At 43.1% G+C, this 19,432-nt stretch overlaps 1 protein-coding gene across 2 annotated transcripts in view; it reads left to right on the top strand.

Moving 5' to 3' along the window:
* Fhit (fragile histidine triad diadenosine triphosphatase) overlaps positions 1-19,432 on the top strand; it is a 1,412,380-nt gene that overhangs the window by 401,635 nt on the left and 991,313 nt on the right. For both annotated transcript variants that reach the window (XM_075987481.1, XM_075987482.1), the window contains one exon: positions 1,057-1,145. The gene's annotated coding sequence lies outside the window, so the exon portion shown is untranslated. The remainder of the gene's footprint in view (positions 1-1,056; positions 1,146-19,432) is intronic.

Genomic DNA, 19,432 nt, shown 5'->3' with positions numbered 1-19,432 from the left:
AGTAGAGATTACAGTGAAGAGGAGGTGACCAGATGGGGATGTCACTGGGTCATTTGTGAGTGAGAGAATCTGTTGGCCTCTTAGTCACTTTGGATAATGAAAAAAATCCTCTAATAAACGCATCCTTCATATATTACTATGCCCATTTGACAGGGACAGAATAAAAAGATCAATTACATTGAATAGTTGTGTAGGGTCTAAACGTGACAGCTGTACCAAACGCCTGTGTTCTTCTTTGTGTTGGCTAGTTTATGTTAACTTGACACAGCTAGAATCATCCAGAGGAGACACCTCCATGAAACCTCTAAGATCTGGCTGCAGGCAAGCCTGTAAGGTATTTTCTTGATTAGTGGCTGATGTGGGAGGACCAAGCCTGCTAGGTGGTGCCCCAGGGATGGTAGCAGGCCCGCAAATTATGAGGAGCAAGCCAGTAGGCAACACTCCTTAAAGTCTCTGCATTCATTAATGCCTGTAGGTTCCTGCCCTGCTTCAGCTCAATCCCTGACTTCCCTCAGTATAAGATGAAATAAACCCTTTCTTCCCCAAGCTGATTTTGGTCATGGGTTTTAGCACAGCAATAAAACCCCTAAGACATCTCACTCGTAATCGATGACAGTTGGCCTCGTATTCCAAAGGAGAAGGAGTTAAATGGCCCACAAGTGACTCTTGAGTGGATCTGACATGGAATTCTGCAAAGCCAGAGCAGTGTGCTCCTGAGTCAGGCTCATTGTTTGCAAAACAGAAATCCCAGTATTAGGACTGTCCCGTTCTGGAGGAGGCCAGATTCTGCGTCTAGGAAGGCCCTGGGGTGGGAATCAGAATATGGACAGATACAGCACCATTCTGACACAGATAGAGTCATTCCTCTGAGCCACACTCTCCTGCAGAGAAACAACAATGGTTCCAGAAGCTGCACTGTGCCTCTACAGCCCCTTAAACAGTTCCTAACACAGCCACGCCAGCTCGGTGATCTTCATGGACTCTTTGTATGACGTTGTGTCTCGAAGCTGTCCGATACACTGCGGAGTGATCATCTGAACTTGTTCTTCCCATTAGGTGTCCTGGGACAACCCGCTCTGTCATTCCTCTGCAAAATCTCTTCGTCCTGCACGGAGGACCCCAAGGAGGCAGCACGCATGTGAAAGGTAGTGCTTGTTTAATTTTATTTCTTTTCAAAGAGCGTGATCCGTTGCCTTACTGTGTGGATGTCCTTATTAGTCTCATTCTTTTGCATATAAATAGAACTTTATAATTGTACGTGGTTAGAGCCAGATCTCCTTAGAGAACCTGCCCTCTTGCTGCTTTTGTTTGTAGCCGCTGTTTTAAAATAGGAATATAAATATTATGTCAGTGACATAAAAGAATGATGGCTTCGCTTTCTGAAGGAAAGCATTGCCTTCCCTTCCCATGAAGCACAGCCAAACCGGTACCTGATTGACATGCCATAACTGTTCTTCCCCCACTATATAGGCACACATATTTAATAATTTTTATGGAGGAAAAGAAAGGTTAAGTAGTCACAAAGTCAGGTTTTAATGCCTTGTGTGGCTTTAAGGAAGATGGTAGGATTGAAATGAAGTTAGTAGCAGCGAGAGGAGCCCTCCGCCAAGGGACCTGTGTCCTTCAAGGGTGGAGGGTTGCTATTGGTCAGAGAATCCCCTGCTGGTACAGAATAGGTAGTGAATGATGAATCCCATCTTGAGACCCAAAGGTCAGCTAAAGTCTTCCCTTCCCTTCATGCCTAAGTGTTTTCACCCGGTGGGTCGGATACACAACTTAAAAGGAGAGAGCTGATGGAGGAGAAATGAACTCACGAGGCTCAGAAGACAGGCTTCAGATCACAGCAGTCAGGCATGCTGGGAGGAATGCCTTCTCTCTGACTTTTTCTTGCCTTCCTTTCCCATGACAGTCCTTAAAACCTTCCAGAAAACCTAAAAAAGCTGCAGTGTAGTTTCTCCCAGAACTGTGTGTAAGATTGGCCATTCAGAGATTCTCTGGCACGCCTTGTCTGCAAGCAGTCATAACTCATTCTGGGAGTGTATTCCAATCCTAGGTCAACAGAAGGACACAGGAAAGCTGAGAAGTTACTGAATCCCTAGGCCTTGCTCAGTTCTTCTCAGTCGAGGAGGTCTCAGACCAGTAGGTCATCATCTTTTTGACCAATCACATTCCTACATGAATGTCCATTTTGTTTTATATCTAAGCATAAGAAATGGGTTCTCCCTAGTCTTTGGTTTCTATTTCCAAAGTCTCTCATGTCACATAAAATTTTGTATGTCAGATTTTCCACTTGTTAACTTATATTTTGCTATAGGGATGTTGTCTGTGATACTTGTTATGTGTGAGAAAAGATCACACACATGCACACACAGATACACACAGGTGCACACTGCTAGTCATATGTGTTGGCTCCACAATTCCAGTCTGGTCATTTCGCCAGCATGTAGGCAATGAGCTATTTTATTTGATTTTTAATTAATTAATTAACCTACATATTTATAGACAGGGTTTTCTATATAACCCAAATTGGCCTCTAGCATTCCTAGCCTTCATTTCACCATTTGCCTGAATTCTAGGATCTCAGACATGTGTACAACTCTTGGCAGGCTGTGTTCAGTTAACCTTGCTTTCATATATGCTCCTGTTCCTTCCTGTCATTTCTCTTCATGCTTCCTCCTTTAACAACATCTTCATGTCTATGTCTTTGCAAAGTGTGTGTGTGTGTGTGTGTGTGTGTGTGTGTGTGTGTGTGTAAATTGACCAACTCCATGAATCAAAAGATCAAAAGACAAAGACACTGGTTAACCCAGTCTCCTACATCTACTTTATTTGTGCACCAATTTGCCCCTGGCTCTGCCTACCTTCCCATGATTTCTTAAGACTTTGACATCCACGGGTTTATGTGAATTGAAGTTCATCAAATTGGCCAGAACTGCCTGTAGAGTTTGTGTTGCTATCGGACATTGCTTTGTCATGTAAAAGCCTTCAATGAATACATGGTAGGGTGGGATAGGCCTCCCACTTTCACTTCCTAATGCATCCGACTTCTTGGTAGATTCTCTGCCTATCTAGAGAGCCTATCTTACAAAGCAGAAGAGAAATGCGGTGAAGCCTGGCAGTGGTGGCGCACGCCTTTAATCCCAGCACTCGGGAGGCAAAGGCAGGCGGATCTCTGTGAGTTCAGGGCCAGCCTGGTCTACAAGAGCTAGTTTAAGGCTCCAAAGCTACAGAGAAACCCTGTCTTGAAAAAAACAAAACAAAACAACAACAACAAAGGCAAAAGGAAATGCAGTGAGCTGTGAACTTTGAGTATAGCCATTTAGCCTTCAGTATTTTTGTTCTGTTTGGCATCTTAACCCTAGAAATAAGGCTCTTAAAAATGAAGCCTGCAATTATTTGAAAGGGTAATTAAAAGTGACTGATTTTCAAGTTTGAGACCTCACTTATTTCTCTGTGCTTAGAAAGACGTCTCTTTTTCTCCTAACAATAAAAGACAGTGCCTAATAATTTCAAATACTTCCCCCCTGCTGTTTCTGCATTAGTTTTTGCTGTTTGCTGTTTGATCTTCGTCAGCCTGCTTAACCTCTCTGAACTCTGGTTTTTTTCCCCCAATGAAATGAAATGAAATGAAACTAATCTTAGGAATTGTTTCCTAGAATGGTTATGAAAGATTAAAAGATAATTGATGTTAAGTGGTTAGGAGGATGTCTTCCATGAAGAAGCTTTCAAGACATGGTACTCATAATGACTAATGGTCAAAACATGGTTGTCACTAGTATGCATGAGAGTAGATCACTTACTTACTATTGAAGTATTTTCAATACTTCCTTTCTCTTAGAATATTACCTATGACTATGTCAATGTGGTAGATGTAGAGATGTCTAAAGCCACAAAAGTAACACTGAATAGTGTGGCCAAGTGTCACATGGATACACCTAGGAAAAATGGTCAGTACAGAACTCACTGTTTTGAGATTCAAGACTGCCATGTCTGTGTGATGTTTTAGTGTGTAATCTGTAGATTTAGTCCAGTCTCCTCGTATGCTTGGCAAGATGGTCAAAGGAGCCCCAGGCCTGACTTCTGTTTCCTGTTAGAACCAAAACCAGGTATTTCTAGACAAGATGCTGAGTGAAGGTTAAGGAATCATTAGGAAATACAAGAGAATATTTCCTCAGTGTTTTCTCTATACTTTACAGTGTTGTCTCTACATCTGCTTCTGGTGTGACCACGAAAGCTCTTCTAGGCCAGACATGACCAGAGGTGTCCATTATAGTATAGACCCTCCCTCATCTATTACCTGAAGGCAGGAGGAATAGAAGTACACAGGCTGAAGCTTTGCAGAGCTGTACTTCACAACTTACAGTGTTTACTATGAAAGCCGGGTTGACTGCAGTGAGTTTGAGGCCAGCCTGGTCTCCACAGTGCATTCCAGACTGGCCAAGGGGGAGAGTAAGATGCTGTCTGAAAAAGATAAAGAAAAGAAAGAACTTAGCCAAACCTGGAGCTGCCTCCCAAGGCCCTGTTCAGTTAGTTCTGTTTAGCTAATCTACTTGCCTGTCAAAACAGATCAATATTCCCTGGAGAATAAAGCGGAAACTGGCCTTCCTTCTTACCATTTGCATTCTTTCATTCTCACGCCACAACCTCAGATCCCACGACACATAAGGAACTAAGAAAATGGGAGCAGTTTTGAAAAAAATAGGCAATTATCTGACATTTATTCCAAGATGGGTCAGATTTGAACTTTCATTGATGGAGAGCTGTCACTGTTGAAATCAAAATTTCCTGAGTGGCCTTAGAGCATGTGGAGGTGACCAGGACAAGTACCAGTAACCCTTACAATAGAGCCGTGGCAATTTTCTGGAGCACAGGAAAAAAAAAACACTATTTAAATGCCTGAACAGTGAAAAAAGAGTCAAGGCTCCGGTAACTGCTACAAAATTTAGCATAGCTAGCTACTAGACATGTAACTGGAGTCACGGAAGAAATAGAATCATGCAGAAAGTACGTTTGAAAAATAATGACATATTTTTTCACATATTATGAAATACTTAAATCTGTGTCCTAGCGTAAGTTAGATGATTCTAAGGATATTGCGCCTCTGCCTTTCTCATTTAAACATCGGACAGTGACGGTTAAGAGGGGCCTTCATAGGAACCACACAGTATGTTCAGGGAAATGTTTTTTCATGTGAGCACTTCCTCCTTTTCAGAAACGACAAAGGGTAGAAAAAAATGATGGTTTAATGGTTTTTAATGGCATGTATCTATTTGTGGTATGGGGTGGGTAGAGATAATGTGTGTATATGGTACATATTTGGAAGCCAGAGGACAAGTTGTAGGAGTTGGCTCTTTCTTCAACCACATACGTCCTGGGACTTGAACTCAGATAGTCAGGCATGGCTGTAAGAGCCTTTCTCTACTGGCTATCTCACCAGCCTAAGAAAAAAGTTTTTTAAAGTAAAGAGGGGATAGAAAGACAGTAAGAACACATTCCAAAGAATCTTGTTATTTGCATAGCTAAAATGTACTTTCAGCATGAAGAAAAAGGCATTTTTAGATACAGAAAAGTGCTGCAGAGGCTTTGTTTCCAAAAGACTCAAGAGATGTCAAAGGAAGCTGGAGCCTGGAGCGAGGCACACCAGAGAGGACCTGAAATGCTCAAGATGGAATAAATATATTGGAATTGGCTAATACAAATGGCTCGTTTCCCATCTTATGATCTTTAAAATATAAAGAACAAGAATGACAACATTGTCCCATGGGGATCATGCTGTAACGTGTCTCTGTAGTCCACATGACAGTCATAGCATCAAAAGTAGCGTTGGTAAGCAGACTTATGTAGGTGCAACATTTTCAAATTTTATGTGAAAGTGAGCCAAATAATGATCAAGGAAATATACTTTAGTCCCCAGAACAAGCAATACAAAATGTGGTCAATTGATAAACTATAATCTCACTTATTTTTTTATGTATTTTTTTATTGATAAAAGGAGAATAAAGAAAAGAAAGAAAGAAAAAACAAATTTCCACCTCCTCCCAGCCTCCCATTTCCCTCCCCCTCCTCCCATTCTTCTCCCCCTCCTCCCACCCTTCTCCCCTTCCCCCCACTTTTCTCCCCCTCCCTCTCCAGTCCAAAGAGCAGTCAGGGTTCCCTGCCCTGTGGTAAGTCCTAGGTCCTCCCCCCTCCGTCCATATCTAGGAAGGTGAACATCCAAACTGGCTAGGCTCCCACCAAGCCAGCACATTGCGTTGGATCAAAACCACGTGCCATTGTCCTTGGCGTCTCATCAGCCCTCATTGTTCGACATGTTCAGAGAGTCCAGTTTTATCCCATGCTTTTTTTGGTAACAGTCCAGCTGGCCTTGGTGAGCTCCCAGTAGATCAGCTCCACTGTCTCAGTGGGTGGGTGCACCCCTCGTGGTCCCGACTTCTTTGCTCATGTTCTCCCTCCTTCTGCTCCTCCTTGGGACCTTGGGAGCTCTATCCAGTGTTCCAGTGTGGGTCTCTGTCTCTATCTCCATCCATCGCCAGATGAAAGTTCTAGGATGATATGCATGATATTCGTCAGTATTGCTCTAGGATAGGGTCATTTCAGGTTCCCTATCCTCAGCTGCCCAAGGAACTAACTGGGGGCCTCAGCTTGGGCACCTGGGATCCCCTCTAGGGTCAAGTCTCCTATTGTATTCTCACTTATTTTTTTAAAGGCGAGGTCTCACTGTGTAGCTCTAGCTGACCTGAAATGTAAAGTGTAGACCAGGCTGGCCTCAAACTCACAGAGAAAGTCTTGCCTTGCATTTTAAAAGCAAAGCAATAATATTGGAAAAGAGAAACAGAGGAACAAGAAATAAAGACTCAAACAAAACGAATGAAACTCTACCACTAAATGCAAGCACCAACCATTATATCATTAGTGGACCCTGTGCATTTTAGTTAAAAGGCAGAGGTATAAGAATACACTTAAAAATAATGAACATCAATGCTGCATTGAGAGATAACTTTTAAATATAAAGATACTCGTAGGCTTAAAGGGAACTGGAATGCTGCAGAAATGGTCAAAGACACGCAGAGTGCCTTCCTAAATATCAGACAAATAAAACCCTAAGATTACCAAAGGGAAAGTATTTGGCAATAACAAAAGGGTCATTGTGTCAAGACGACATAGCAGTTAGTGGTGAATACGTACCTAATAAGATCCCAAGTGAAATCTCTTTGTGTTTTTTAAGTGCAGGGTTCTTGGAGGACTCAGTTGTAGTCAAGAGACATACATGGTTCATCAGTTTAAGGACTAGCCAGGCTAACTGGAGTCAGCATAGGTGTGGAAAACAAAGTCATTGGAGGGTATAGTGACCTCGGGGTAACTAACAGCTTATGTCTTTCTTCACAGTGTTTTCCATAGCTGTTTACCTCATGCAATGTATCATGGGTTTGACCGTGTTCCACAGTCTAGAATCAAAATGGATACCTTTGTAATTTACTCCTACAGTGCTCCTATTAAATTTAATGAAATTAGATGGTAGGCTCATTCTAGCTGGTGCCCCTACTATATTTCTTATTTAAATATTTTGGACCCAGCCCTACCGCCAATAACTCTATATGTATTTCCTGCTTTGCAGTGGAGCTCTCTGCGGCTCAGGTAGGCTTGGTGTATTTCCAAAAGCCATGACATTGATGGGTATCAACGTTCAAGTCCGAGTCCACCTGTAAAGCTTTCCCCCTGCATCACACCCCCCTTCTCTGTTTTTCCAGAGTATGCACACATAGTACCCTCAACAGACTCCCCCGAGCACAAAGGAACATCTTGGTGGTATGTTTGGCCATGCTTTCACTGTGGTCAATGCCAGGAAACACAAGGAAAGCTTGCTTTTCCATAGGGAGATAGACCTGTGGCAATGGCCCAGTTGTAGATGAACTGAACACTGAGCTGTGAACCTGTAAATCACAGAACTCTGATGCATCTGTGTATTTCCCCATGTTTAGAATAAGAATGTAGGACAGTGGGACTCTTTCCTAAATTTCCCTCACCTATGACATGAGAGCAAGCTAGCTGGTCTGATCCATGCTGAGCCAGGGCGCTTAGGAGGGGTACCAGTTTCTCAGGGATGTGTGGGGTCTCTGCACTGGGTTGGCGTTCTGGCTAGCTGGGCTGCTCTTGCATCTAACGCTATGAACATGCAGAGCTTTCTGTGAGACTAAGCACAAAATACTACCCTGATTGATGTGGGAGATGTTTTCGCTGAATCATTACAACAATCTAAGAATAATTTTATTGTCTCATACTTCTGATAAAGACATTGACCCTCCCAGATATGATCCTTTTAAATAAATTTGTATGACCCAAGCAATAAATTGTAATTCCACAGTCTATAAGAGATGCTCTATGTCATCTTTAGGTTGTGTTTGAAGAGCCCTTGCCTGGGACCAAGTGACACAGATTTTTGCCATTGGTCCCTTACCATATAAATGAGAGGTTGCTCTGTGTATAGTTTATAGCCAAATCTCAGTAACGTCACTAAAATACATCCAGTAAAGCTGGAAACAAATCTCCTACCACTACCAGCTAATGGGGTTGCAAACTGAACCTGAGAATGAATTTCCCACGTTTTCCGGAAGGCTAATCAAAGACATAAACAGCAAGTTTCACATTCCTACAATCAGAAAGCTTAAACACATCAGGAGTTTATTGTGTGACCATTATAATCTCTTGTTGTTGTTAACGTGAAAATGATGACTAGGAACTGTGGTACATATCTGTAATTCTGGTGCTCAAGAGGCTGGGGCAAGAGAACCACAAATTTGAGAACAACCCTTACTACACAGTTCAACTGGAGCTGCATGGTGAGGTTCTGTCTCTAGTCCAAAATCTTCCCTCTGGGCACTTCCTAGGGCTGGCTGGAACTCTGTGTGTGCATGGATGTCAGAGTATTGTTTTCCTTCTCTAACCTGCATGCAGCTTTCTGTTGGAGACCTTAAGGGTATCAGCCTGGTGTTACCCGTTCCACTCTCCATACTTTCTGCCTCTGTGGTCAAGGTGGGTGCTCTTCCACCACCAGGAACCGCGGAGCAGTCCGCACGATCTCCATCTACAGCGGACGTTACTTCCGTAGCTCATCAGTCAAGACCATGAGTGCCACTGAACTGACAGAATCTGACCAAGGTTGTGTGTATTTTAGTCAGATCTGAGTGTTCTCCATCACAAAAATAAGTATATTTACAGTACATGAACTTCCTTCTAAAATACTGAACATTATTTCCAAGACTAATCCACATTCGTAGTCATCGTGAAGAACTTGCATACTGGGTCACAATTCTTTCACTGTGAAATTACTAGTGGCATTGGTATCAGAAAGTGTCACATCACCTCAACACCACCAGAGAACCTTCAATGTCTATATTTTGTGTTTGTTCTATGTTTTTAAAGATGAATTTCATCACGAAGACTTGGAAAGTGACAGAAAGTTAAGGTCACCAGAGACCTTCAGTGACAGTTTTGCCAATACAGTTGGAAGTTCCTCAACTGTAAAGCTTTTTTTTAATGAAATGAGACCCCCCCCCCAAAAAAAAAACCTTTCTATTAATGTGCAGGGGCCTCTTGTCACTTTGCAAGGAGTGAACCGTTGGCCTGCCGATTACCAGGCACACAGTATACTCTCATTAAACCATGCACTGTGGGTTTCTTCGGATTGTCAAACTGCTTAATTGAAAAAATGTGTAGTGTCACTCTTTCAGGGAAAAGGCAAGAATCAAAGGGACTGGAGAGCTGACTCTTAACATTTCAGAGTTCGCTTTTAACGGCAGCCAGAAACTGTCCTGTTTTACAGTTTTGATTAAAGGACTTTCCCTTCTGAATTTTTCTTGTTTTGTCTATAATTCAAACACTGTAATTATAATGGAGTTTCTTTGATAATAGAACTACTAAATCATTCTGCCAGCAGCTGAAAGCCAAGGGGAAGGGCTTGTTTTTAATGCTGTAACTTCAAGGTTTATTTGGGTGTACTAGCAAACTGGGAAGGAGGAGACTCAGGTGGGTTTTATCTCATCAAACTTCTGCTTCCGTGACTACATCGTCCAGGTCCAGGCCTTGCCTTCCTTCGTGGTGGGTTGAGCCTGTCCGACACTAAGTGCCCTTAGGCTGTTGGTGGTTCTCTGTTTATAAGATAGTTTAAAAAAAAAAACCAATATCTGAATCCACTGTGGACTGAATACATCAGAGTCTTCTGGCTTGTATGTCACAGTTGGGGTGAGCGGGTGGTGGTCGTGGCACGACACTGCTTTTAAAGACTCTCCAGGTGATTAGAGTCTGAGCCGATGTGGAAAGAGATTGTCTAAATTGATTCTAGTTGTTTGGTATTGCAGTTCAAGACACATCTCACCAGTTGTGATCATCAGCTCACATCAGCTAAGATTTCCTACAAGCTGTACACCGGAAGGGTTTCAGGAGGTCAAAATCCTTGGGTTCTGGGTCCAGCTTCGTGGAGGGGCTCTGTCTGACAAGTGCTGGAAGGTAATTCCTGGCAGTGGGCTTGGAGAATCTGCTAAGGAAGCAAGCGGTCTTCAGAAAGAGTTCAGTGGAGCTTCAGAAAGGGGCCAAAGTGCAGGAAGTCCAGGGCAGGATTTGATGTGGGTGATGTTATTAGCAGTCTAGATCTGGGTACCTTCCTCTGCCCCTACTGTAATCATGCTTATAATAGCATCAACATGATTTGGGGCAAAGCTGTCACATCTAGTGCCACATAATGCCTAGGTACAGACACCCATCCTGTAATTTTTTTGAATCTCCATTATTGCCTTCGCTAGAGGTGCAAATGTCGGGCCCGACCCTGACAGCCCTAACAAGCAAGGCTCAGCCACCTGTCTTCAGTAGGTCAGAGAAAGAAAGAATCTTGGAAAGCAGGAAAGCATTTGTCCCATGTGGCCACAGTGGGAAGGGGAATACACACACACACACACACACACACACACACACACACACACAAATACTTTGCCTGCCCAAGTTATCTTCAAGGTCCTGTCATGAGTTCTGGGTTTAAAGAGAGGGCATATGATGTGGGATTCCCCTCTGTATGCTATGAATATATTTTATTACCACTGGTTAATAAAGAAGCTGCTTTGGGCCTATGGCAGGGCAGAATACAGCCAGATGGGAAATCTGATCGGAGATGTATAGAGAGAGAGTAGGAGGAGTTAAGGAGACGCCATGTAGCTGGCCAAGAAGTAAGAGGTAACAAACCACAAGACGTGGTAGAATATAGACTAATAGAAATGGGGTAATTTAAGATGTAAGAGTTAGTTAATAAGAATCCTAAGCCATGCCGGGCGGTGGTGGCGCACGCCTTTAATCCCAGCACTCGGGAGGCAGAGACAGGCGGATCTCTGTGAGTTCGAGACCAGCCTGGTCTACAAGAGCTAGTTCCAGGACAGGCTCCAAAACCACAGAGAAACCCTGTCTCGAAAAACAAAACAAAACAAAAAAAAAAAACAAACAAAAAAAAGAATCCTAAGCCAATCGGCCAAGAAGTGCTTTAATTAATATAGCTTCCGTGCAATTATTCGGTTCTGAATGGCTGGGAACGAAGGAACAGCCTCCGCCTACAGGCAAAGAATGTATTTATCCAAGACAGGCAAAGAATATATTTATCCAAGCAGTCCAAGTCAAGAGTCAGAGCGTGGGTCTTTCTTTATCAGTCTCCTTTCCTGATGAGTTTTCAGAACCATGGGATGCTTTTTCTGGGAGCCAAGTTCTCCCTCTGGCAGTCACTGAGTTTCTCCGAGTGTGGGACTCCTGGGAAACTCCAGTTCCTGGGGACCACTGTTGCAATACTCTGAGAGCCCAAGATAGAGAGGCTCACGTTTCTATACAGAATCTCTTCATTCTTCACAGCGTGGGTACACCAGGGCCTAATGACTGGAACCAGTATATTTTAAAAGACATATTAAGAACGAAAAGACAATTTATTTTGATTTAAGCATATGGGAAAACTGCAAAATCCAAACAAGTTGATACTGAAATGTCAGCAAAACAAAGCATTGTGCTGTTGTTATTAATTACCAAAATTAACAATTACTAAAGCATCTACTTTCATAGCCAGTGTATGAGTTAACCACTTTTAATCCTTAAGTGTTACTGGAAATGCGTGATAATTATGGTGAAAACTTCGCTAATTTTAAAATTAAATTAAATTAACCAAATTATATGTAAGCAACCAATTTCAAATGCCAAGTATAAAATATTTTCCACGATTTCAATCATGAAAATCACTTAGTGTTATCTAGCAGCAGAGAGTAGAACTTAGAGATTGATGATGGCTGGAGGGACACATTAACCAGGACCGCGTAGACATGCGTGCTTCTTGCCCTCTATGCAAACCTACATGTGCAGCTGAGCATCCAGAGAAAAGGTGTAGAAAGTCTAGGAAGGACACACAGCATTGCTACAGGACATACCCCGAAGTAAAGGATCAGCAGTGGAGGTGTTTTAACTTTTAACACTTATTTCTTTCATTTTGGGGAGTCACCACCCGGCTCCCAAATACATCACATGAAGGCTTATTCTTTCTTATGAATGCCCAAACTTATGAATGCCCAAAGTTAGCTTGTCTTCTTTCTAGCCAGCTTTTCTTAATTTAGATTATCCCATCTGCCTTTTGCCTCTGGCCTTTTATCTTTCTCTATTCCATATGCCTTCTTTCTTACTCTGTTGCTGGTTGTGTAGCTGGATGGTTGGCCCCTGATGTCCTCCTTTCCTTCTTTTCTTGCTCCTTGATCCCTTTTCCCATATTTCTCCTTCTATTTATTCTCTCTGCCTGGCAGTCCCACCTATCCTTTCTCCTGTCTCGCTATTGGCCATTCAGCTCTTTATTAGACCAATCAGGTGTTTTAGGCAGGCAAAGTAACACAGCTTCACAGAGTTAAACAAATGCAACATAAAAGAACGCAACACATCTTTGCATCATCAAACAAATGTTCCACAGCATAAACAAGTGTAACATACATTAAAAGAATATTTCATGACAGGAGGGGAGGTGACAGAGAAGGGAAGGGGAAGAAGAGATATATGAAGGAAAAAAGATGAATAAATAAGAAAATGTCATTTGTAACACATTATTTCCCATAGTAACTAAAACTGGCAATAATAAAATACAAAATATTTAGATGTTCTGGGCTCTATTCTCATTGACCAAGTTATTAAATATATACAAAAGCAGGCTTCAGAATATGTAATTGAAATTAACCATGATTTTTCACCTTACTCAAAAGATAAAAGAAAATTAGGGTATTTTAAGGCACATATCACATTACCCCTAAGCCTCTGTCACTTGCATCCATGTTGGCCCTGTCAGTGAACATAATAAGGTTCTCTGTCTCTCACATAGGAAGTCCCCCTTAGTGTTGGCAAGGACAGTGTGAAACCACACAGGGCTGGGATGAAGGAAGCAGGCTCACTGGTAATTTAGAGCTGGCCAATGAGAGAGAGGAATGGAAGAGGGGACTGGGTGGTGAAGAGAGGCCTAGAGGTTGAATTCCTGGGTAGTTTACTGTGAGGTATAAACTTTAACCTAAAGGCAGAATATGCACAGGGAAACGTTTGTTCACAGGGCCATCTCAGATTCAATGTTTAGAATCTGATGCATATCACACTGACTCATCTATACTCATAAGAAGTGCATAAGATAGATACAAACATTATCCTTACTTTGTAGATGAGGAAACCTAGGCATAGATAATAATCCCTGACACATGCTGGAGCTGGTCTTTAGACCCCCAGAGTCTTATGAAGGCTCGCTTAAAGGAGCTCTGAGCATCCTCAGCAAAGCATGTGGAGTCCTGGGGTTGACAGATTGGCAAATGGGGCAAGGTGCCGACTTTCAAAATGGACGGTTCCGCACGTTCCCTTGAGCCAAGGGAAAGGCAGATCTCCACCTCTGACAGCCATAGCTGGGCGCCTTGCAAAGTCCTGACTTGCCTTCCCGCAAGTGAGCAGAGCTCGCAGCCCTCGGTGGAGATAAATTGGCGCAGGGAAACAAAGGTGTTTTTCAGGCGCCTTCGCTGCCCTGTACAGCTAGGACAGGGTAATGAAAGGACCTTTTCTGCCTCCACTGCCTTCCGGGCTTGCGTTCTTAGTGAATCTGCTACAGCAAAATGGAGTTTGTTCGTTGCGTGTCATCTGAGGGTGGCAATTAGTCGCATGTGTTTGGGAGGGTGCCAGCCCCTGGGGCGCCAGACCTCAGTGCAGGAGCCACTGTTTGTCATGAATTAGTCTTTAAATACAAGCAAGTTTTTTAAAACGGAGCATGCTAATTTGGGTTTCGCTAACCCCTTCGGAAGAAGGCTCGGCCTGTTCGGTGCCAGCTGGCCAAGTTGGCACTTAGAGAGAAATTGGGTCCCTACCAAAGATCGCATCACCCCTCCCTCCATCTTTGGGATCAAAATGGCCCCGGGAGCCGAGTGAGCATGAGAAGCAAGGTGAACGAAGGGGCAGCAGCCCTGTTGATGGCAGGCAATTGACTGGCCTGGGGTCCCGCTAAGCCCACCTTGGGAAAGGACACTGTGCCTGCCTTTCCCAACTCGCATGGCCCAGAGGCCACCCATTCAGCGACTTCTACATAAAAGGCTCCCTCATCCAATTGCTTATACACTGCGCCTTTTATACTTTTCCAAGCCATACTTAAGGGATTATCACTGCAGCTTTTAACTTCCCCCAGAAAGAACTGAATGAACGTGAATGGGGGCGGAAGAATCCCCAGTGGGAAACTGTCCTCTCCAAGCCCAAGATGCTCACAAAACCCCTAATCACCATTTTAAGAAGGCCATTCTGTTTTTGGTGGTGGCTGGCTGCGAATGGAATGTGCTAATTCACTGTTACTGTACATATAGACGGTCATTACAAGGGACCCTGTCACACGCACAGAGAACAACTCATGGGTATACAATGGGGTTGGGGTCATAAACTCGGGTCCTGGTCCTTTTGCCATGGCATCTCCTTTCCCTATTGAGAAAGAACAATCAAGCTCTCATCCATTTGGCCCTTTCAGCTTGGCAACTCCCCAACAAAGTTTTACTGGGAGTAGCCTTTTAATAAAACATCTTCAAGGTGATGATCGGGCCTTGAGAAGTTGCCACTATGCTACAGTTAAGGTTGAAAATGGGACCCATTTCTTTTCTTACTCGTTTCTATTGTCTTTTGCCCACATCTCTTTGTCTCCAAATAGGATCATTCTGTATTCTGGGAAGAGCCTTGTACCTAGGGAGACAGAAAGGAAATGTAAATAAGGTTCACATCTCCTCTGAAGATGGGGCTGGCTTTGGTTTTTGTTGCTGTTTTGTTTTACTTGTGTTTCCTTATATGAATTTTCTCTCTTCAGTGGATTGCTGAGCACTCTGAGTTGTCCTGGTTACTAATGTGCTATACATTAAATTTGGAGGCGGTTTTCTTTTTGGGTTCTGATTTCATCTGCTTATTTGATTCAGGCCCCGTCTTCTTCCCACAGCAGTCTATTAAATCTACTAATAAGCTGACACTTGCTGAGAGGCCTGAGCGAAATGCTTTCCCGACAAGACAGGGATCTCTCACGGTTGCTTAACTAGTGTTGTGCAACTCACGGAAGGACACTCTGAATCCTCGCATACCGTCGACACTCATAAGCACGGAGTTTGGTTTACAAGGCTCTCCTTTCCGCGGTTTATTTGGATGCTTATTTAATATTTTCACTCTCACCAGGACAATGTGTCTCTTTCATGAATAAAAGCCTATAACGAGCCTGCCGAGGCTTTAATTTATGAGGTATCCTGAAGCCTACAGCCTTGTGGGATCTGACTCGGGATGCGTGTGATTATGTCTGTAAGCTGCGAGTAAACCAGCTGGTATTTGTCCTGAAAGTGTTCGGAGAACACCCTCCTATTAATGGCCCATGGCTGGATCCAGCATCTGGTAGACTAATACATTTGTCGTTTCCACCATGAAAGTCAACACAAAGCATTAAAGATTCCACAGCCATTGTGTCCTTCTCTCGTCTCAAACACACCAATTCCCATGAACTTATTCCTGTTAGTGGTGTGATTGAACGATACTAACCTGACTGGAACCTGTCGGCAGAATTTCCCTCATAATGACTGTACTGGACCGAGCATTCGAGTTCTTGCTGGGCTCCATGAACCAGGAAAGTCTGGTACTTTACGTTTGGGAGGCCCTGTGAGTGGCACCGCCCAGTAACTGGGTGGGTTCCAGGATCATGGTGTCTGTTCTTTTTCCTCTGAGTGGGGAGGCTTCTCCACTTGTTTTTGTCTAGAGGGGGATAGAATCTCAGCTCTCCTTTACGTGTAGCTTCAGAGAGCACTCTTTGGCATGATCATGATCACATAAGGAGAGTCATGCACTCATGATGGACAATGTTTGCATTTTAATTCAATAGCCCACACAAAATGAAATACTATCAATTACAGTGACTATGAAAAATGCAGAAAGCTTAATACTTTTAAGATTTTAATCAGTGAGATTAATGATTTGCTTTACCTCTATTTTTACATACCCTAGATATGTAAGGCCCCATGAGCTATGTAACGGGAAATGCCTATCAGGCAGATGGCCCAAAGATGTAAAAGCCAGGCAGGGCCTATGAGAACTTCTGCCTTCCCTGTTACTAGCATGGCTTCTGCAAGGGGATCTATCAGATTGGATGTCTTCTCCAATGATCTGAGAAAACTAGAGAATGCACTGAACACTTCTTTTGGCCAATCCTGTATCAGCTGTTGCTTTCACATCTTTGAATGTAGCTTTGGAAACCACCTTAGGAGAATGTGACCCAAAGCCACACCTTCCCTGACCTTCAGTTACAAGGCTCCACTGACATCCTGGGTGGAGAGAAGAGGTGGACTGTCCCATGGTGCAGAAACCTTAGCAACTCCTGGGATAATCCCCGGCCAGGGGGCGGGGGATGAGATTCGTGACACCCCTTTCTTAAGTCCTGTTTAAGCATTTCTCAACAACATGGTACACAGATACACAGCTAAAGCACATAGGTTTTCTAAGCCAGTTTCAGAGGTTCCACTCCAGTTCAGCTGGGTGCTCTTATTGAAAATGCCTTCTGAGAGCATATTCCTGCTGCAAAGCATGCCGATATCCTGCACCAGTGTGATATCCTGCACCAGCGTTGCCTCGCTGGGTCTGCACACCCATACCTCAGCTTCCTAGTGTGTTGTATACCAAGGGTACATGGGTGAACCCATCTCAAAGAATTAATTCTCTACCAATGGGTGCTGCCTTCCACAAAAATACCTGAGAGCTCTCTCCAGCCAGTGTCTGGCTGAGGTGACAGAGGGGACAGGTGTGCTCTCTTCATACACCCAGAATTCCCGATGTGATGGGCAAGGCTGAACTTCAGGTGAAACCACATCTTTCTTGGCTTCTCTGGTGGCCCATGGGTTGACTTTTGTTGCTGTCACCTCAGGAGAGTCCGTTAATCAGTCACTAATGGAACACACGTCGCAAGGCCAGATTTAAGGTAAGGTCTAGAGTAAAGAAATGGGAAGTGTGATAGTGGTCCCCCCAAAGACCACTGTGAATAGATAGGGAACAGATAGTGGGGGGCAGGCAGGGATGGAGGGCAGTAGATTGGGAGGGTTAGCGAGAGCACTTATAGAAAACAGCCTATGCTACGCATAGGCTTGGGTCCTGAATTGTAGAACAGAGATATATATTTTTAACTATTACTCTGTGGTATAGAAATCATTTTGGAGGAGCAAGGATAGTTGTAGGAAAAGCAGTAGATGACCTCGTGTCTAGAGACTGAACATGGACAAGACTCCTGAACTCAGCACTGGCCACCTGCCTGCCTTGGTAGTGATAGGGACTTTCCAGCACAAAAGTATAACTGGAAACCATGTTATAAAACATACATCTGAATGCTTCAAAACTGTAAGGCTCCACTAGCCTGTTACCAGAGAAAAACATTTTAAGGCCAAAATGTTAGAAAAGGCAAAGCTGTGATTTTTATAGGATTGAAAATTGGCCAAATAGCAAAGACAAGCATAAGATGTTGTCAGTGAATGGTCTCTTATTTGGATATTTGGTTGGATCTTTTAAAAAGAAATATATAGTTTTAAATTGGGATATATTCATATCAATTAGTTATTTTCTTACCTTCAGCTCATTAAAAATGTTACAATTTAACATCTTCATTTAAAAAAAATAAAAGGTCCATTTGGTCTGCTAACAGATATGATCTGATATAGGGATCCTACATTCAAACCCTGGGCCCACATATAGTAGTTCCCCTGACTTAAGACAATGTCTGTGATTTCTTTTATGACACAGGCAGTGATGAGGATCCAGAGGCCCCAAATATTTCCTATCTAGTCCTTTGCAACCTTGCTGATTCCTCTCTAAAGAATTAAAAATTACCCTGTATTTGTATTCTCCATGTGTATAATTTGAATGTATTTTCATCAAGATTATAATTAGAAAAGTTAAAAAAATTATTTTCAGTAAAGTTGCACTTCTTTTAAAATGTTCAAAATGCAAAGTATGCTAACCAATGTTAAAATGTTGAAGACAAAGGCATTTTTATATATTTTGACACTTTCATTAAATCTTAATATTCTTATAAATCATAATGATTCCTGGGTGTTATCATTCTATCTAGGTACCAATAGAAAGAATCAATATTAGATTTTTTTTGGAGGTGGGCATTTTATTTTATTTATTTATTTATTAAAGATTTCTGCCTCCTCCTCGCCACCGCCTCCCATTTTCCTCCCCCTCCCCCAATCAAGTCCCCCTCCCTCGGCAGCCTGAAGAGCAATCAGGGTTCCCTGCCCTGTGGGAAGTCCAAGGACCACCCACCTCCATCCAGGTCTAGTAAGGTGAGCATCCAAACTGCCTAAAAAAAACATCAATATCAGATTTTTCCATGTATATTGGGACCTACTTGTAGTCAACATAAAGGGGAGAATTAATTTCTCTCTCTCAGAGTGCACCTCAGCTCCTGTGTGCTGCGGCTGTGAGTCTTGGCCAGATGTGTGCAGCCCCTGGAAGTATGAAATGGAGCTATTGAGTCCCAGTAAAGAAAACCAGAATTGTTCATGATTAGACTGAGATTTTCACAGACGCTATCTGTTGTAATCTTGCTGTCTGAGAAGGAGATGACAGATGAATTTCTCTTTTCCTTGTTTAAACCTTTGTGATGCTGCATCCCGTCTACACGGGCAAGAATGCTCCTCACTTGGTGCAACAGCAGGAGTTTGGGACTGTGTTTGATTCGAGCATCAAACCCCAAGCTCTCAATGTGCTTTCTTGATTTTTGGGGTGGGGATGTGTTTGTAATGGGGAGTTCTGTCTAAACTGTAGAGTTCAGGATCTATCTAGAGTCAGGTAGTCACTGTGAACTGCAGAGAAGCAAGCAAATGTAACTGAGCATTTTAATCTCCAAGTCTACATA

Source organism: Microtus pennsylvanicus, chromosome 10, assembly GCF_037038515.1.
Source record: "Microtus pennsylvanicus isolate mMicPen1 chromosome 10, mMicPen1.hap1, whole genome shotgun sequence".
Taxonomy (NCBI): domain Eukaryota; kingdom Metazoa; phylum Chordata; class Mammalia; order Rodentia; family Cricetidae; genus Microtus; species Microtus pennsylvanicus.
The sequence above is the reverse complement of the archived record's forward strand: the minus strand, read 5'-3'. Positions and strand labels throughout refer to the sequence as shown.